General features: G+C 33.1%; 1 long non-coding RNA gene across 1 annotated transcript; it reads right to left on the bottom strand.

The window, feature by feature from the left end:
• Positions 1–666: 666 nt before the first annotated feature.
• LOC128281745 (uncharacterized) lies at positions 667–4,474 on the bottom strand. The gene is made up of 3 exons (XR_008272009.1): positions 4,354–4,474; positions 3,023–3,105; positions 667–771 (listed from the first exon to the last, which is right to left on the bottom strand). It is a non-coding gene; the product is annotated as an uncharacterized LOC128281745 (long non-coding RNA).
• Positions 4,475–18,065: the final 13,591 nt, after the last annotated feature.

The following is an 18,065-nucleotide window of genomic DNA, read 5'->3' as shown; positions in this document are numbered from 1 at the left end:
CCATGATTCATATATCATACCTTTATAATATGCCATTCTAACTTTTATACTAAACTTAATTACTTAAAACTTACTAAATTTATCACATACCTTAGGGCTTATACTTCTAGTTCGCACATGATATATGCATATCATAAAATTCATTGCATCATTCGAAAAAGGCATATAGCAAAATCAACAAGTACATTTCACATAGCATATCATATTCGTAATCTACTCTTTTCTCAATTTTGACACATCATAAGCATGTTCCAATGCCCTCAATACCATCTGCCACAGCTCGTTCAGGATCAAAATTTATTATTATACGAAAAACACTTTTTAACTGCCAGAAATCATCACACTATCATTTTATCACTTTATGGCATGTATAGCTAGACTCACACGTGCTACGTTAGTCCTAGAATCGACTAAACCGTAGCTCTGATACCAATAAAATGTAACACCCCTATTCCGTAACCATCGCCGGAATAAGTAAGGGGCATTACCGGACTTGTAACTCATGACAGAACGGTACAACCTTTTTTTTTTTTTAAGATCATTCATTTGGATAAACACTATACACAGCCAGGGATAAAATGTAAACTTCTATAAGTAAACATTCAAAAGATGCCATTTTCATATGGCTTATATACAATAGTCAAAATATCATTCTACTATATTGTCTATCCTATACATGCCATAAGCTAAGTCTAATTACATAGTTGCCGTAATGGTAGATAGTGTGACGAAGTGCTGATGATCCCCGAACTGGTAGTCAGAATCCACAACCTATAAACTAAAACATGATCGAACAGAGTAAGCTTTTGTAAGCTTAGTAAGTTTTAAGCAAAACAAAGTGTTCTCATTCACTATCATTAGTCATTCATTTCAACTGCTCGATGAAGTTAATCTAGAGCTTCATCTCTAACTATAATATCAATAAACGCATCACTTGGTCATCACATATATACTTTGAATGATAATGACCTAGATGGTCAAATATTTCCAAAGCACATTCTTCATCAATTTTCAACTTTCAATAATCCTTTCCACTTGTTCATAATCACATCCATATTTTTAAGTATTTCAACATGACAAGTACTAAATTACCGTAGGCACATAAAGAACCAAACATATTCCTTATCACATATACGTAAGCTTACAAAACATAATCCTTACCTTGTACTGGCACATCTAGCTGAACCCAACCCATACTCAAATCATAAGGCTTTTGGGCAGAATATGCACTAATACATAAGAATATTTCGTCACATACTTCATTATACAAGCATACCATTACAAATTAGATCATTCTCATATTTGGAGTTATAATATTAATCACATTTACCTACCTCTTTGATACTGATAATTCACCTCGAAATCACTCCACCGATGAGTAAGTAATACGTACCTGAACATCTTAAATACATAATACTTATTTGATGGTAACTTATTGCAGATACTCAATACCAAAGTCTTACTTGAATCCTAGCATTTAGCCATCGGGTCTTTAAAGCTCGGATATAGTACGAGCACGAAGCCTACGGACATTAATCAGGATAATATTCTCGCATAAAGCCTGCGGGGTTTTAACTCGGATATAGTACTGACACAAATGCCCTTTGAGACTTATCACATTTATACACTTTCACATCCATCACATTGGCCATTCGGCCTTATCACATATATACACCTTCACATCCATCACATCGGCCATTAGGTCTTATCTCATATATACACTTTCACATTCATCACATTGGCCATTAGGTCTTATCTCATATATACACTTTCACATTCATCACATTGGCCATTCGGCCTTATCACATATATACACTTTCACATTCATCACATCGGCCATTAGGCCTTATCACATATACACACTTTCACATTCATCACATTGGCCATTCGGCCTTATCACACATATATGCACTTTCACATTTATCACATCGGCCATTAGGCCTTATCACATATACACACTTTCACATTCATCACATTGTCCATTCGGCCTTATCACATATATGCACTTTCACATTCATCACATCGGCCATTAGGCCTTATCACATATACACACTTTCACATTCATCACATTGGCCATTCGGCCTTATCACATATATGCACTTTCACATTCATCACATCGGCCATTAGGCCTTATCACATATACACACCTTGTACATCAATTTCATCATAACAAAATTGACTAGGAATACTAGTCATTTACGGCTTATAGCTTCACTTTAATCTGGATTTGGTACTTTGATTACCAATATTTAATCGATAGCTTATAAGCAACTCAAATAGTTTTATTAAGGTTTACAACATAATCACAAATTCAGCACAAGCTGTTTTTCCTGAGCAACAGTCATTAAATTATTCAGAATGGAGCTACGAAACTCCAAATGAAGTTCCGTTAATTTTCCTAAAATAGACTCATACATATTTTATCTAACAAATTTTCAGAATTTTTGGTTTGGCCAATCAATGCCAGATTTTTCTTCAAGTTTCCAATATTTCACTGTTTGACTATGCTGACCACTCTTCACTACGAATCAAATTTCTCATTGTACAAAATTCAAAATATGTTATAGTTTATTTCATTTGAAACTAGACTCACTAAGGCATCTAGAATATAAATTTTGTCTTTTAAAAATTTTTGTACAATTTATAATGATTTTCTAAAAACAGAACAGAGGATTACAGTGTCATTCTGCACTGTCTCACACAACTTTAAATATCTTATTATCGGAAATTCCTTTGCTTACACGGTTTCTTTTATAAGAAACTAGACTCATTAAGCTTTAATTTCATGTTTCATTCGGACTCTAATTCAAGTCCATAAATTTATGGTGATTTTCTAAAGTCACGTTACTGCTGCTGTCCTAAGCAGACTATTTCAAATTACACTTAAATTCCCAAGCTCAAACACTTAAGAACTTACCATTTGAGCTTAGAACATAACATGGCCACATCATATATTATTAAATCAACTCATCATGTCCTATTATGATTGAATTTACTCAACGTTTAATCACTTAAAACTTACCTCGGAAGTGGTCGACGACTAGATATCCACGGCTATTCGTTTACTTTCTCTTTATCCAAAATTGCCCCTCTATGCTCTTGAGTCTAATTAACAAAATTTAAACTATTTTAATCACCTTGTTATATCATTAAAAACAACAAGGTAAATCTTCTCAATGAAACTCATACATAAGGCAACACCTCGATACATCTGCACACATTCAGTATTTCATAAAAACCATCCCAAATACATTTACCTAGGTATCACCATGTCGCCTTATATACATATACTAGTTATGTGGTCAATTTTACCGATGACCTATGCATATAACTAATTACACCTTTAATAATATTCACAAAGCCGATTATCCACATGACTACCTTAGAATATTATTAGTTAGCTTCTTATCCAAATTTGCCATAAAGAAAATTAACTCATATACCCTCAAGTGCATAAGCAATTGCATCCAAAGGACACTTTAAATGCATGTTATGAAAGTAACCGAATGCACATATATTTATACCAAGACATCATATACTTCAAAACCAACTATCAAGGCATAAAGCTGAACCTTCAAAATCAATTATCAATACACGTTCAAACATGCCCTCCTACAAATATACAAGTTCTCCCTTGGTTAAACTAAATCATGCTTTAAGGTTTAACACATTTAACCATTAGAGAGTTAATCAAATTAGCATTCAATTATTCTATACACCCACCATTAACCGAATCTCATTTAATCAAATTTATTTCTTGACAATTTCATCACATTCGGTCATTGGTAATTTAATCCTATAAAGAGTCAAATTTTACTTCAATTCACTAAGGTGAGGTTATTATAATTTAACCTCTATTTCCGAATGCCCCCTTCTCCATAAAACCATCAAAATTTCAAATTATCATTTAACCACTAATTCCATGCCAAGCATAAAAAGGCCATGGGTTTTACACCTAACTTACAAGACCATAAAACATAAAGGTTTAATGTTCATCTTTAACACAATTACCACACTTCAAACTAAATTTTCAGCTTCATATATCCCACACCAGATTTTTTTTTTCCTGCTCAATTTCCATGGCCGAATGAAATTATGGCCTAATTCATGAACTTAAACAACATTGGCCAACTTTCCAAGCTCATTTGAGCCATCAAGCACATTTAGTTTGTTCATACTCAACTAGAATCAATTATCCTCCCAAAATCATCAAACATACAAAATATACCCCATTAAGCTCATGACCGATTGCTACATGCTTCATGAACACAAAAATTTTCACATGGGTCTTGTTGCAAGCTTCAAAACCAACCAAAATTCACAACTTTTCTAAGAAAATAACATGAACCTTACCTTATTTGAAGCCTTCTTTTGCCGAATGCCCTAAGCTCAAAGGTTTCTATTTTCTTTCTCAACTCACGGAAAGAAGAAGAAGAAATGGCCTTGTTATTTTCACCTCAAATATGTTTTATTCATTTATTTCATTAACTTTTATTACTTCTATTTTATGAAACCATTTTCTTTAATATAAACAAATATATTATTAACATTATTTACTAACATACAAAGCACAAAATGCCAAAATGTGTCATTCATGCCCATCCTTGCCGTCCACTACCAAGAAAAAGGAATGTTTGACATGCAAGTCCCTCATGCTTCAAACCATGCAATTTTTTAGCCACTTCCAATTAACCTATGACATTTTCAAGATTTTTCACATAAGCCCCTTTTTATTTATTTCACATCCAAATGACAAAATTTAAAGCATGAAATTTTCACACATACTTATTCATAAATAATAAGCATAAAATATAACAATTAATTATTTTTGTGACTCGGTTTTGTGGTCCCGAAACCACTTTTCGACTAGGGTCAAATTAGGGTGTCACATAAAATCATTAATTAAAAATAAAAAATATTTTTAAAATAATATAAATGTGTTAATATCTAATTACAAATATTTAAAATATAGTTTATATGTTCTAATTAAATTCTATAAATAATTAATATTTATTACTTAAAAATATTTAAAATTTATATTTTATATATTAAAATATTAACAATAACTTATAATAATTTTTTTTATATTCTTATTAAAAATAATAATATTAACTAATTTGAACATTTTTTTTTGATCTTAAAATGACTGAGTATTTTATTAGAAATCATGAAAAAGGTATAAAAAACCCATTAACCAAACTGGGCTCAGACCAACTTACAACCAAAACTGTAACATCCCGAAATAAGGCCTAAACGGAACAGTAGTTGTGAAACCATAAATTCGAGGTAGAAAAATTTATTTTATTATTATTTTGAGGTCTATGATATGTTTACATGATTGTGTGAAAATTTCGTGAAGAAATTCTATGCATAAAGTGTTTAATTTGAAATTAGGGACTAAATTGAATAAATTGCAAAACTTGTGTTCTAGAAGTATTTTGCATAAAATTGAATTAGATTATTAATTAGAGGTCCTTGAAGAGTAATTTTACCAATTTCTAAGTCTATGGACAAAAATTCGACATGGATGGAATTTTTGAAAAGTTTAGTAGTAAGGGCATTTTGGTCATTTAGGGGTAAAATGAATTAAAATACAAAATTAAAAGCCAATTTTGCTCGTCTTCAACCCCATGGCCGAATATAGCAAGGAGAAACCATGGCTAGGGTTTTTCAAGCTTCCAAGCTCGATTGTAAGTCCGTTCTAGCCTCGGTTTTAATAATTTTTACGTTTTTAGTGTCCCGATAGCTCGATTAAGCTTATGCTAGCAATAATTCAACCTAGGGTTCATATTTGGAAAAATACCCATAGGTGAAATTTGTGTATTTTGGTGTTTTATGATAGAATATGAGGTTTTAAATTATGTTAGACAACTTGTACTAAAGCAAAAACGAGTAAAAAAACTTAATCGGTAAAAATACCTAATAGTCATAAGTGCATGTTAGAGTGTGAATTTGATGCTGCCGTAGAAGGGAAAAATGATCAGCATGTCATAAAACATAAGAAAATAGGCTGAAGTTTAATTTACGAGCTTTGGGGCAAAAGTGTAAATATGCAAAAGTTTAGGGGTAAAATTGTAATTTTAACAAAATATGATTTTGGGTCAATTTGAATAATTTGAGTCCTAATTAGACTATATTTTAAATGATAGAGCAAGGAAAACTGAAATTCGGGCTAAAATGGGAAAATACCAAGTTGTGGACGAAATGGTAAAAGTAGCTATTTTTTGCATACGAGGTAAGTTTACAGTAAATAAATGCAATATTCTTTTATTTTACATTATTATTGTCAATTTCCAGCATTTATATACTTATTTTTTTTTGAGAATATTTAAAGTCGAATTAAAGGCTAAGTGACAGAGAAAAAGCATTAGGAAGCCCCGTTTGAACCTTAGGAATGTTAGGATATTGGGGTTGACAGGACAGGACAGGACAGAAATGAGCCATGTAAGTCCATATCAGTTATATGGCTTTGGAGACAAGAATGAGCCATGTAAGCCCATATTATATATATATATATATATATATATATGGCATTGGAGACAGGGATAATTCATGTAAGTCCATGTCGAAGACATGGCATTGGCAGGATATTGATAGACAGGAACGACCCTCGTATCCTTAGTATTCCGAGTGGTTCAACGGGTCATTGTACACGTTAAATTACAGTGAATTATCAGCAAAATGGAAGGTAGATTATATTTATGAATAGTGAAAGGTCAGGTAAGAAAGAAGGTAAATGAGTAAAGAAGAAGGTAGAAAATGAGAAGTAAAGAAAGTTTATGAGGCTAGGTGATATTATGTATAATTATTCATTATGTTGAATGTTGTAATTTATTTGCATGTAAGCTTACTAAGCCTAGTGCTTACTCTCTTCATTTTATTTTTCTTATAGTTCTTATCAAGCCACTCGGGGATCGAAGGAAACGTCGGAGACCGATCACACTATCGAAGAAATCACATTGGTATAGTTAAACGTTTCGTTTTGTGTATGGCATGTATAGGAACTTGGTTTCTTTTGATATGATATGATCAATGAATGATGTGTAAATACTTGCTAGTGATTAACTAATAGAAGGGCTGATGATATACATGTTTAATAGTATGTATGAATAAGTAGTAACTATCACATGAAAACTAAGAAAAATGTGAAAGTAACTTAAAAACAGATTCAAGTATCAGAAATAATGTGATTTTGAAAAATCACAAGAAATTTTAGAGACATGGGTTGATGGTGAATAATATATGAAATTAAAGCTCATTGTGTCTATTTTCATATGGATTAAGCAAAACTGGTAAAGGTTTTGTATTTTATAAGATATCTGAGTTTTAGTGAAATAGGGCTAGAGCGATTTTTGGATCCCCTGTTTCAACTTTAGAAATTCACCATAAATTTTAAAAAAATAATTAGGTGGTTTACTTTATATGGTTAGAATCCTTATTGAATCTAGTTTTAATAGAAACAAACGGTATAGTCATATGATTTTTGTACAGAGAGAAAAGTGGTTCGTAGTAAGTAGAGGCCACTGCAGTTGAATTCTAAAATAGGGGTAACTTTAACTAATAAACTGTACTAATTGGCTAAGTCAAAAATTCTAGAAAAAAAATTAGTAGATAGATATATGAGTCTAGTTTCATAAAAAATTTATGGATCTTAATTTTGAGTTTTGAAACTTGAGAAATGAATTTTTAAGTAACCATGATGTAGAAAAACAGTTTATTCCGAAAATTAAAACAAGTGGTTTAGAGTTGTTTAAAAGGTAAGATAAGTTTAGTAACACCTCGAGCTTGACTCCGGTGACGGTTTCGGGCGTGGGGGCGTTACAAAAACTCAAAATGAAAATCGGCCTCAATATTGTTTATACTAATAGGCCTCCTAAATATTTAAAATATAAAACTGACTTGAAAAAGATAAAGACAATAAATGAATCAAAATTTAGAAAAAACAGGAAACCTACCCCAGTCAAATCAAAGAACGGCTGGCACCCATGACTATTCAACTTTTCCTTTATCACCATCCCATCCGTTTCTACCGATAGCACTCCCCAAGGAAGATAAGAAATCGATTGCTATCTATTTTGAAACTCACTTTCTTCATCAAGTCTTATTCAATTTGGCCATTGTTTCCATCGTCCTTCCAAAGCATTCTCTTGGTCTCTCCATTCTTCTCGCATCAGGTACACAGTCTCTCTTCTTTCTAACATAGTCCTTGCAAGTTTGTGAGCCGTTGAGTTTTTTGATTTATGAATATGCTGGAAATGGATCTCATGAAAACACCTTTTCCTATTCTGAATATCTTGGATGATTGCTCCGATGATTGATTTATCTGTTGTTGTTGTTTGGGATTTTTAATTGTTGTTTTGGAGTCTCCAAGTGAGTGAAGGTAAATTTCCCAACTCAGCATTTAAAAAACTTGTCTGCGGAAAGTACTTTGCTTTTAAAACTCTGGCCAATAATGAATTTGGAAAATTAATGAGACGCCAACCCTGTTTGGCTAATAGTGCAATTTTAAATTGACCAAGATTTTGAAACCCTAAACCCCCATTTTCTTTTAACGCGCAAAGACTTTTCCAAGCTCACCAGTGAATTCCCCTTTTCTTATGGTGTTTCTGCCACAAAAAATTCACTATAATATTTTCTAATTCATCACATAAAATTTTTGGTAATAGAAAGCATGCCATCGTATAAGTTGATATGGCTTGTAAGATGGCCTTTATAAATACTTCTTTCCTTCCCTGCGATAAAAACCTGTTACTCCAATTGTCGATGCGCTTTTTAATTCTGTCCTTCAGATTTTAGAAAGACTCCTTCTTCTTTCTTCCAACCATATTCAGCAACCCTAAATAACGCTCCGGCTCATTAGAACTATGAACTCTCAAAATATTAACAACCATCCTTCTGTCCTCCTCTACTGTGTTTCTACTAAAAAATACTGTTGATTTTTCAAAATTTACACTTTGGCCTGAACAAAATCTATATTCACGTAAAATTTCTTTGAATAAATTAGCCCCCTACATGTTGCCTCCCCAAATAATATGCAATCATCGGCAAATAAGAGATGAGTTACCTGTGGCCCTCTCCTGCTAATCTTGACACCTTTGAAAAAACCTTCATTCAAAGCTAGTCTCATTATGTAATACCCCTACTCGTATTCATTGCCGCAATAGGGTACGAAGTATTACCGGAGTTTACGAATTAAATTTTTTTTAACTCAATATAACCCCTTTATAGATATCTAACCTTCCCTGAAATTTTAAACCAAAAACAATCCACATCAACCAATCCAATTCAACATATTTTCAAGATAAAATTCATGCATATTTATAAAATAACGTCATCACATACCCAAAACCAGGTTTGTTAACCATACTAATGGCTAACTTTACATTCATTTTACGTTAACATTTACTTTATTAGCTTATACATGTCATTGATTTCCAAAATAAAGTTTCTTTATATACCGAAATCCTAAGGTTGATAGTGTGATGTGTCTCTGACCAAATCCGACCTCCGAGCTCTTAACACTACAAAACAGGGAAAAAGGAAACGGGGTAAGGACTTTGTGCTTAGTAAGCTCATGTAACAAGAATTATACTTACCTAATATTTTCAATAAAATACAATAAACATTCCTATATCCATTCAATGCAATATTATCCTAACATGCACAAACTCAACATTCAAGTTAGTACAATAATTTCCAAGTACCAATAATATATACTATGATTGATGAGCTCATCAATATCATAATTTCCATTTCCTTGTTATTTTTCCATATTTATCCAGTTGAATTTATCGGAATTTCGATACTTTTAGTGTACAGTCCCGGGTCCGTCAATTCACATTAATGTGCACACATTTCCATTTCAGAGAGCACACTCCCGCGAACCTCATCCTTACAGTGGGATTACCAGTCCAGGCTAAATCCCCTATAATATAAACTCATAGAGTATTGTCGGGATTACCAGTCCAGGCTAAATCCCCTACAGCGACAATTACTCTAATGAGCTTGGATCTGAATTACCAGTCCAGGCTAAATTCAGACCCTAATTCGGATTACCCGTCCGGGCTAAATCCATTTTACACATATTCTTCGGGAGGGCTATATCAGGATAGGATCACCCATCCGGGTTAGATCCTTTTTACCGTCAATTCTTTTTCAGAGATCCATCGAAATTTCCTTTCATTCAACTGAGATTTCTTCCCCATTTTTATCAAATATATCAATGTTTCATCAATTTTCATACAATGAACATTCAAATCATATTCACATCAATAACATACATTTCAAGCATTTAAGAATATAATTCAAGTTACACGAACTTACCTTGATACTTGTTTGTAAACAAAAAAAAAATCTACTAATCCCGAACTTTTTCCTTTCCTCGACCTAGCTTCATATTTGAATCTTCTGGATCTAAATAAATAAATTTAATTATCAATTTAATACATTTCATGTTCATATGCAACATTCTCTATAATTCAACTATTATTATTTATAGTTTATTCAAAGCTGTCTATTTGAGTCATAATCACTAAATTATTTATAACTCGAGCTACAGAACTTCAAATTAAGATCCGTTAAATTTTTCTGAAACTAGACTCATATATCTTCTTACCATAAAATTTTTAGAATTTTTGGTTTAGCCAATAAGTACAGTTTATTCTTTAAAGTCACCCCTGTTCTGCTGTCTGACAGTTCTTACCCTTCTTCACTAAAAATTAATTATCTCTTCATACAGAATTCAGATGATGTTCCCGTTTGTTTCTCTTGAAAATAGACTCATCCAGGATTCTAGAAATATAAATTTAAGCCCATAATTATTTTTATTCAATTTTTTATGAATTTTCAAAGTCAGAACAAGGGAACCCGAATTCATTCTGACTTTGTCTCACAAAATTATATCTCAAAATTTACAAATCCATTGCTTACACTATTTCTTCTATGAGAAACTAGACTCAATAAGCTTTAATTCCATTTTTTTCATCTTCTAATTCGATTTATACAATTTATGGTGATTTTTCAAAGTTAGTCTACTGCTGCTGTCCAAACTGTTTTAGTGCAAGCTGTTTATTACCATTTTTCCCCTAAGATTTTAATAAATGATAATTTCATCCCTACTCAATTAGCCTCTCAATTGAGCTGATTTTTCTCAATTAACAATTTATTCTATCACCTTAAACTAGTTTACAACCTTTAGGAATCGTAATTTCAGCAATAGACTTTAATTCCAAGCATTTTCACAATTAGGTCCTAAAAATCAATTTTTATTGAAATTACCTAATAAAATCATCTCATAAACAAATTAAAGCTTTAATTTCATTCTATTTCATCATAAACTTACAGAACTCAACCATGGTGACTTTCAATTTCATCCATGAAATCAAAAACTAATGAATTTAATAGTAGGACCTAGTTGTAAAAGTCTTAGAAACACAAAAATTACAAGAAAAAGGCAAGGATTAACTCACTTGGTGCAAAAATTATGAAATACCAGCTTAGAGAACCCTCCTATGGCATTTTTAGCTGCTGGAATTGAAGAGAAATGAAAAGAAATCTAGATATTTTCTATTTAGTCCTAGCTTTATTTAGTTAATTTTGCAATATTCCAATTTTGCCCTTAATTTATCAATTTTCCTGCTGATTTCATGCCCTTGCGGTCCAGCCATAATAAATTTTGGGTCTAATTTCCTTTTAAATCCTTTCTCATTAGACTCTTAAGCTATTTAATCATTCTAGCAACTTTTACACCTATTACAATTTAGTACTTTTCATTTAATTGACTACCCAAACATTAAAATTTCCTAATGAAATTTTAATACCACATTACTAACATTTCATAAATATTTATAAAATTATTTTCGATTCGGTTTTACGAGATAGAGGTCCCGATACCTTGTTTTTACCCAATTTCTTCAATAATTTCTTTTTCTAACTAACCACTAAATCGGTAAAATTTTTCTATCAATATTTTCATACGATTTTCCTATCATATCAATTTTCATGCAAAAATATTGAAACAAATTTCTCTTTAAATCGGATTTGTGGTTACGAAACCACTGTTCCGATAACTTTGAATTTAGGCCATTACACATTAGGCTTGACAAACCCTCTCCACATGTAAGAAACAAAAAAAGGGGCTTAACGGGTCACCTTGCTGAAGTCCTCTAGTAGGTCTAAATTTCTCTCCGATATGGCCATTGATGACCACAGAATAAGAGACTGTAGATATACATTTTATGATTGCATCTACCTACTTCTGGTTAAATCCCATTCTAATCATCATTCCTTTCAAAAAATTCCACTCCACCCTATCATACGCTTTGCTCATATCAAGTTTAACTGCCATAAACCCCTTTTTTCCCAATCTCTTTTGCTTGAGCGCATGCAGTATCTCATAGGCTAATAACACATTATATGTTATGAGTCTTCCCGGCACAAAAGCACTCTGCGTATAGTCAATACATTTTTCAATTACTCCTCGGAATTTGTTTGCCATAGCCTTAGCCAAAACTTTGTAAATCACATTGCATAGACTAATCGGTCTAAACTGTAACGCCTCCGTACCCGAGACCGTCTCCGCAGTCGAGTACGAGGTGTTACTAAACTTAATTCATTAATTAAACAGCTTAAACAATTTATTTTAGAATTTCCGGACAAGCTGGCTAACTGCATCACAGTCGCTTAAAAATTCATATCTCGAGTTTTGAAACTCGAAATTAAGATCCGTAAATTTTCTCTGAAACTAGACTCATATATATATCTACTAAATTTTTTCTAGAGTTTTTTTTTTAGCCAATTAGTACAGTTTATTATTTAAATTCTCCCCTATTTCAGGGTTCGACTACTCTGACCCCTGTGTATTACAAATCAGATATCTCCCTGTACAGAGTTTCAATGATTATGCCGTTTGTTTCTCATAAAACTAGACTCAATAAGGAATCTATAAATATAAAAATGACTTCTAATTATTTTTTACAATTTATGGTAAATTTTTAAATTCAGAACAGTGGGTTCAGAGACCACTCTAACCCTGTTCCACCAAAACTTAAATATCTCATAAAATATAACTTATTTACCTGTTTTGTTCCATCTATATGAAACTATACTCATCAAGCTTGGATTTCATAACTTATTAATCCTTTAATTCTATTTCTAATATTTTTAGTGTTTTTTCAAATTCATGTCACTGCTGCTGTCTGATTCTGTTTTGTGGCCAATTTTACCTTTCGAAGGATTTTCATGGTTTAGTTAAGACATAAAGCATACATGTTATATATATAAACTTGATTAGTCATTCCAATAGCTAATCATTTACAAACCCTTTTCTTACCAAACCATAACCATATCATATGATCATTTACACAAAGTGAGTATATTGCTATACATGCCACACTCAAAATATACAAGCCATTTTACCAATTTAGGTCTTCGGATAGTGTGAACGAGCCTTCGACCTATCCCGATTCTCAAGTAGGCTTGTCAAAACTAAAATGAAGGAAAAGGAGGGAGTAAGCATAAATGCTTAGTAAGTTCACATGCAAATAACAAGTAACATAATCATGCCATTCAACATAAACATTATTTGCATAAACAACACCAAGACATTCATGTTACATTTGCATTTAATATCTTACTACAATTTCATCATACTAAGTTCTCAACCCGAGGGTTTAAACACATACCTGTCAAATTTTCTTATTCATCACACTTACCAACATGTCACCTTCATATTAGGCATTCTCCTTATTCTATTAGAGATCTCCCGTTGAACACATCGGAATATGATTTCGGATACACGGATAATGTACACATAAGTGCTATACTCATAGCTAAACAAGCTCAATAGCTTTTGAAATCTATGTAGCCAAGCTACCATGTAACCCGCCCATAAAAGAACTCAGACTCAACTCAACGAGTTTGGACGCCTAGTTACATCTCACGAACTCGGACTCAACTCAACGAGTTCAGAACTCAACCATCCTAGTGACATGTCACTTGTACCCTAATCTATTCCCAAGGTTCAAATGAGATTCTTTTCAATTACACATTTTGATCGCCTTCTTTGAAATGTAGAAACCGATACTTGCTAACATCTCATACTTATCAAGTTGTTCACATAATTTGCATATCACCAAATAATAATTCACAAAACATCATATTTCATGATAATAAGTATCATGTCATATAAATAACATTAAATCACTTAAAATAAAAATTATGTTACCTTATTTACACATGAACTTACCTCGATACAAAATATTTGCAATCGAGCCTATTCCTCGTAAACTTTATTTTTTCCTCGATTGCGACTTGAATCTCGTTTCTCTTGATCTATAATGCCAAATTAATTTATTTAATACATTCATTCGTCAAAACAGCCCCTAATACGAACTTTGGAAAAATTACCATTTTGCCCCTAAACTTTCACATATTTGCACTTTTTCCCCAAGGCTCGTAAATTAAACCTCATCCTATTTTCTTATGTTTTATGACATGCTGATCATTTTTCCCTTATATGGAAACATCAAATTCACACTCTAACATGTACTTATGAATATTAGGTATTTTTACCGATGAAGCCATTTTACTCGTTTTCACTTAAAACCGAGTAGCACAAGTTGTCTAGCATAATTTAAACCTCATATTCTATCATAAAACACCAAAATACACAAATTTCACCTATGGGAATTTTTCCAAATATGAACCCTAGGTTGAATTATTGCTAGCATAAGCTAAATCGAGCTACCGGGATTTCAAAAATATAAAAATCATTAAAAATAGGCATAGAAATCACTTACAATCAAGACTTAAAAGTGTTGAAACCCTAGCTATGGTGGAGAACAAAATTTGGCAGCAACTTATGGAGAAGATGATCATTTTTGTGTTATTTTTCCCATTTTATTTCATTTAATATCCAAATGAGCAAAATGCCCTTCCTTACTAAACTTTCAAAAATTCCATCCATATCCAATTTTTTTCCATAAACTTAGAAATTGGTCAAATTGCTATTTAAGACCTCCTCATTAATATTCCAAAGCAATTTCATACTAAAAACTTCTAGAATGCAAGTTTTGCAAATTATTCGATTTAGTCCCTAATTTCAACTTAAGCACTTTATGCATAGAATTTCGTCACAAAATTTTCACACAATCATGCAATCATATCATAAACCTTAAAATAATTATAAAATAATTATTTCTATCTCGGATTTGTGGTCACAAAACCACTATCCCGATTAGGCCCTAATTCGGGATATTACATAAACTATGTCATATTTGAAGGACTAGTAGTCTTTGGAATAAGCACTATATTTATGGAATTTATGGAACTAACCTCCATCTCTCCATTCAAGAGGTTTAAACAAAAGAAGGTGATGTCCTCGCCAATAATATGCCAACATTTTTGGTAGAATATTGCCGGAAAGCCATCTTCCCCCGGTGCCTTTGTGGGACCCATATCAAAAAGGGCCTCCCGAATTTCTTCCTTGCTGTAGGGCGCTGTAAGTCTATGGTTATCTTCCTCATTTATGCATCTATCAATCCCTGTTAACAAATGGTCATAACTCCCTCTTGTTCCCTCTGAAAATAATTTTTGAAAATAAGAACGCGCAACCACCTCAATCTCCTGTAATTTTTCCATTTCTCTTCCATCTTCAGTTTGTAATTTATGAATGGAATTTATCCTCCGTCGCTGCGACGCTTGACTATGGAAAAACTTCGTATTCTTATCGCCATGCTTCAGCCAATTAATCATTGCCCTTTGTTCCCAATAACATTCATCTTTTTCAATATCAAAGTTCAAATCAATTTTTGTATCAATCAATTCGGCTAAATTTTCATCATCTCTTTCAGCTTCAGAAAACAATGATAATTTTTCCGTTAGAAACTTTTTCTTTCTCTTTCTGTTTATTTGGATCTACCCCGCCCATTGTTTCAAACCTATTTTTAAGCTTTCCAGCTTCTGCAACAATCCCCTATATGATTTCCCTCATAAATCTTTAACTTAATCCATGAAAGAGTCTTCCAGTAACCACCAAGCTTCAAATTTGAAGGAATTATTCTGCAATCTCCCTTCACTTATTTTTGTGTTTATTAAAAGAGGGCAATGGTCTGAAAAAGGATGAACTAGATGTTGAACTTTTACCCGTGGGAATATAGCAATCCAATCTGAATTTGCAACCCCCTGTCTAAGCGTTCTCGTATGTTTGTTTCTGGTAGGTTTCCCTCTCCCAAGTAAACCAGTTACCAGTATAACCCACGTCATTCAATTGGCACTCCTCCAAAGTTCTTCGAAAAAGCTCCATTCTCCGTTCTTCTCTTGGCAAACCTCTTTCTTTTCACATCCATACAAAATTTCATTAAAGTCTCACAAACAAACCAAGGAAGGTTCATATCAGAATTTAAACCTTTCAAAACCGTCCAAGAATCATTCCTATCTTATGCATAAGGGGTTCCGTAAAAACCCGTTAATCTCCATTTGTATCCTGCCTCAGAATCGTCAATTACCACATCAATATGCCGTTTGGAATAGCTCTGAAGTACAATATTAACATCCATTTTCCAAGCTAAACACAACCCTCCTCTGCCTTCAGAATCAACCTCAATATCGTTCATGAATCCACAACATCTCCGAACTATTTCTATCTGTCTTTTTTGAAGTTTTGTCTCCATTAAGAAGACTATTTGGGATTATAATTCTTTAGCATATGCCGAAGTCTTCGAGTCGTCTGTAGGCTCCCCAACCTACGAACGTTCCAACTTATGATTTTCATTGCGCATGGTCGGCTTGCCTCTTGGCAGCCACCGATAATAAAGAATTTGAATTTACCAATCTCCTATTTCTTGCCATCAGATTACCACTCTCACATTTTTCATTTGAATTTTCCATCACCCCCCGTTGCCATTTTTTCCACTCCTCTCCTTCTAAGATGCCATCCTCTGAATCATGTTCCATAGCAGTTTGCATCTGATCTTTTCAAAATCCATCCTATTCTTTACTAACAGAAAATGTTCCCCCTTTTAAATTCAATCCCAACGTTGGATCCAAACCCTTCCCAACTTGTCCCATGTTTTCCCCTCCCCATGATCTAACCCCTAGGACTCGAGTATCCTTACCATAGCCTTCCCATTTACCTTTCCCTTCTTCTCTCAACCAAATACTCTTCATCGATAGAGCTCTCCGAGATTGCGTTCGCAGCGACAAATCCCATCCCATCTCAGCAATATTTACACCAAGAATCATTCTTGCTTCGCAAAAAGAGTCACTATGCCCCAGTCATCCACAATAAAAGCAAAAGAGCGATAGACGTTCATATTTGAATTTAACAAATGAACACCTTCCATAGACTATGATCTATTTTTTCCTCTTTAATGGACGCCTAACATCAACCTGGACGCGTAATCTCATGAAATTTTGATTTTCTTTTCTCAGGTTTGATCCATCATATTCCAAAAAAGTCCTAATAAAATTACCCAGCTGTATTGCTAAATTTTCAGAAAACATACCAATTGGAACGTCATGGATTTGCACCCAAAAAGGAGAAAAAATTAACGGGACATCTAAAGGGTTTTCCCCCTCTTCAACTTATAGAGCAGTAATAGATGATTATTGAATTCCATGGTGAACCCTTTAAGACTCTCTCCATATCCATAATGTGAAAAAACTGAAAAAGATACCTCTTCGTCCCCAGATCTCGAATTTGAACCCCATAAACTGGATGCCACAAATTTGCCATAGTATTTCTCATGGTTGGAAAGTGAATAACACTGGCTGTTAAAAAACATCCCACAACTTGAAATTCCTCCCCCCTCTATCCCCCCTGGATCTATCTGTAACTGTAGAACCTCCTCTTCTTCTTCATTAAGCGTTAACCGTGCTAATTCAGTGTCCATGACTGCAAATTTGAGAGGCCAGTGGCAAGAGAACGACGAGTAACCAGCAACCTTGAGAACTCAATTTGGCTCTTAAAGGCTGACTACAGAAGAAACTAAAAGAAAAAAAAAGAAACACAAAAGACTCAAAGAAACAGACCTAGAACCTCATACCAGCGGCGGCAGACAGAAGAC

The sequence above is a fragment of the Gossypium arboreum genome, chromosome 10, assembly GCF_025698485.1.
Source record: "Gossypium arboreum isolate Shixiya-1 chromosome 10, ASM2569848v2, whole genome shotgun sequence".
Classification (NCBI taxonomy): domain Eukaryota; kingdom Viridiplantae; phylum Streptophyta; class Magnoliopsida; order Malvales; family Malvaceae; genus Gossypium; species Gossypium arboreum.
This window is presented reverse-complemented; position numbering and strand designations above follow the sequence as displayed.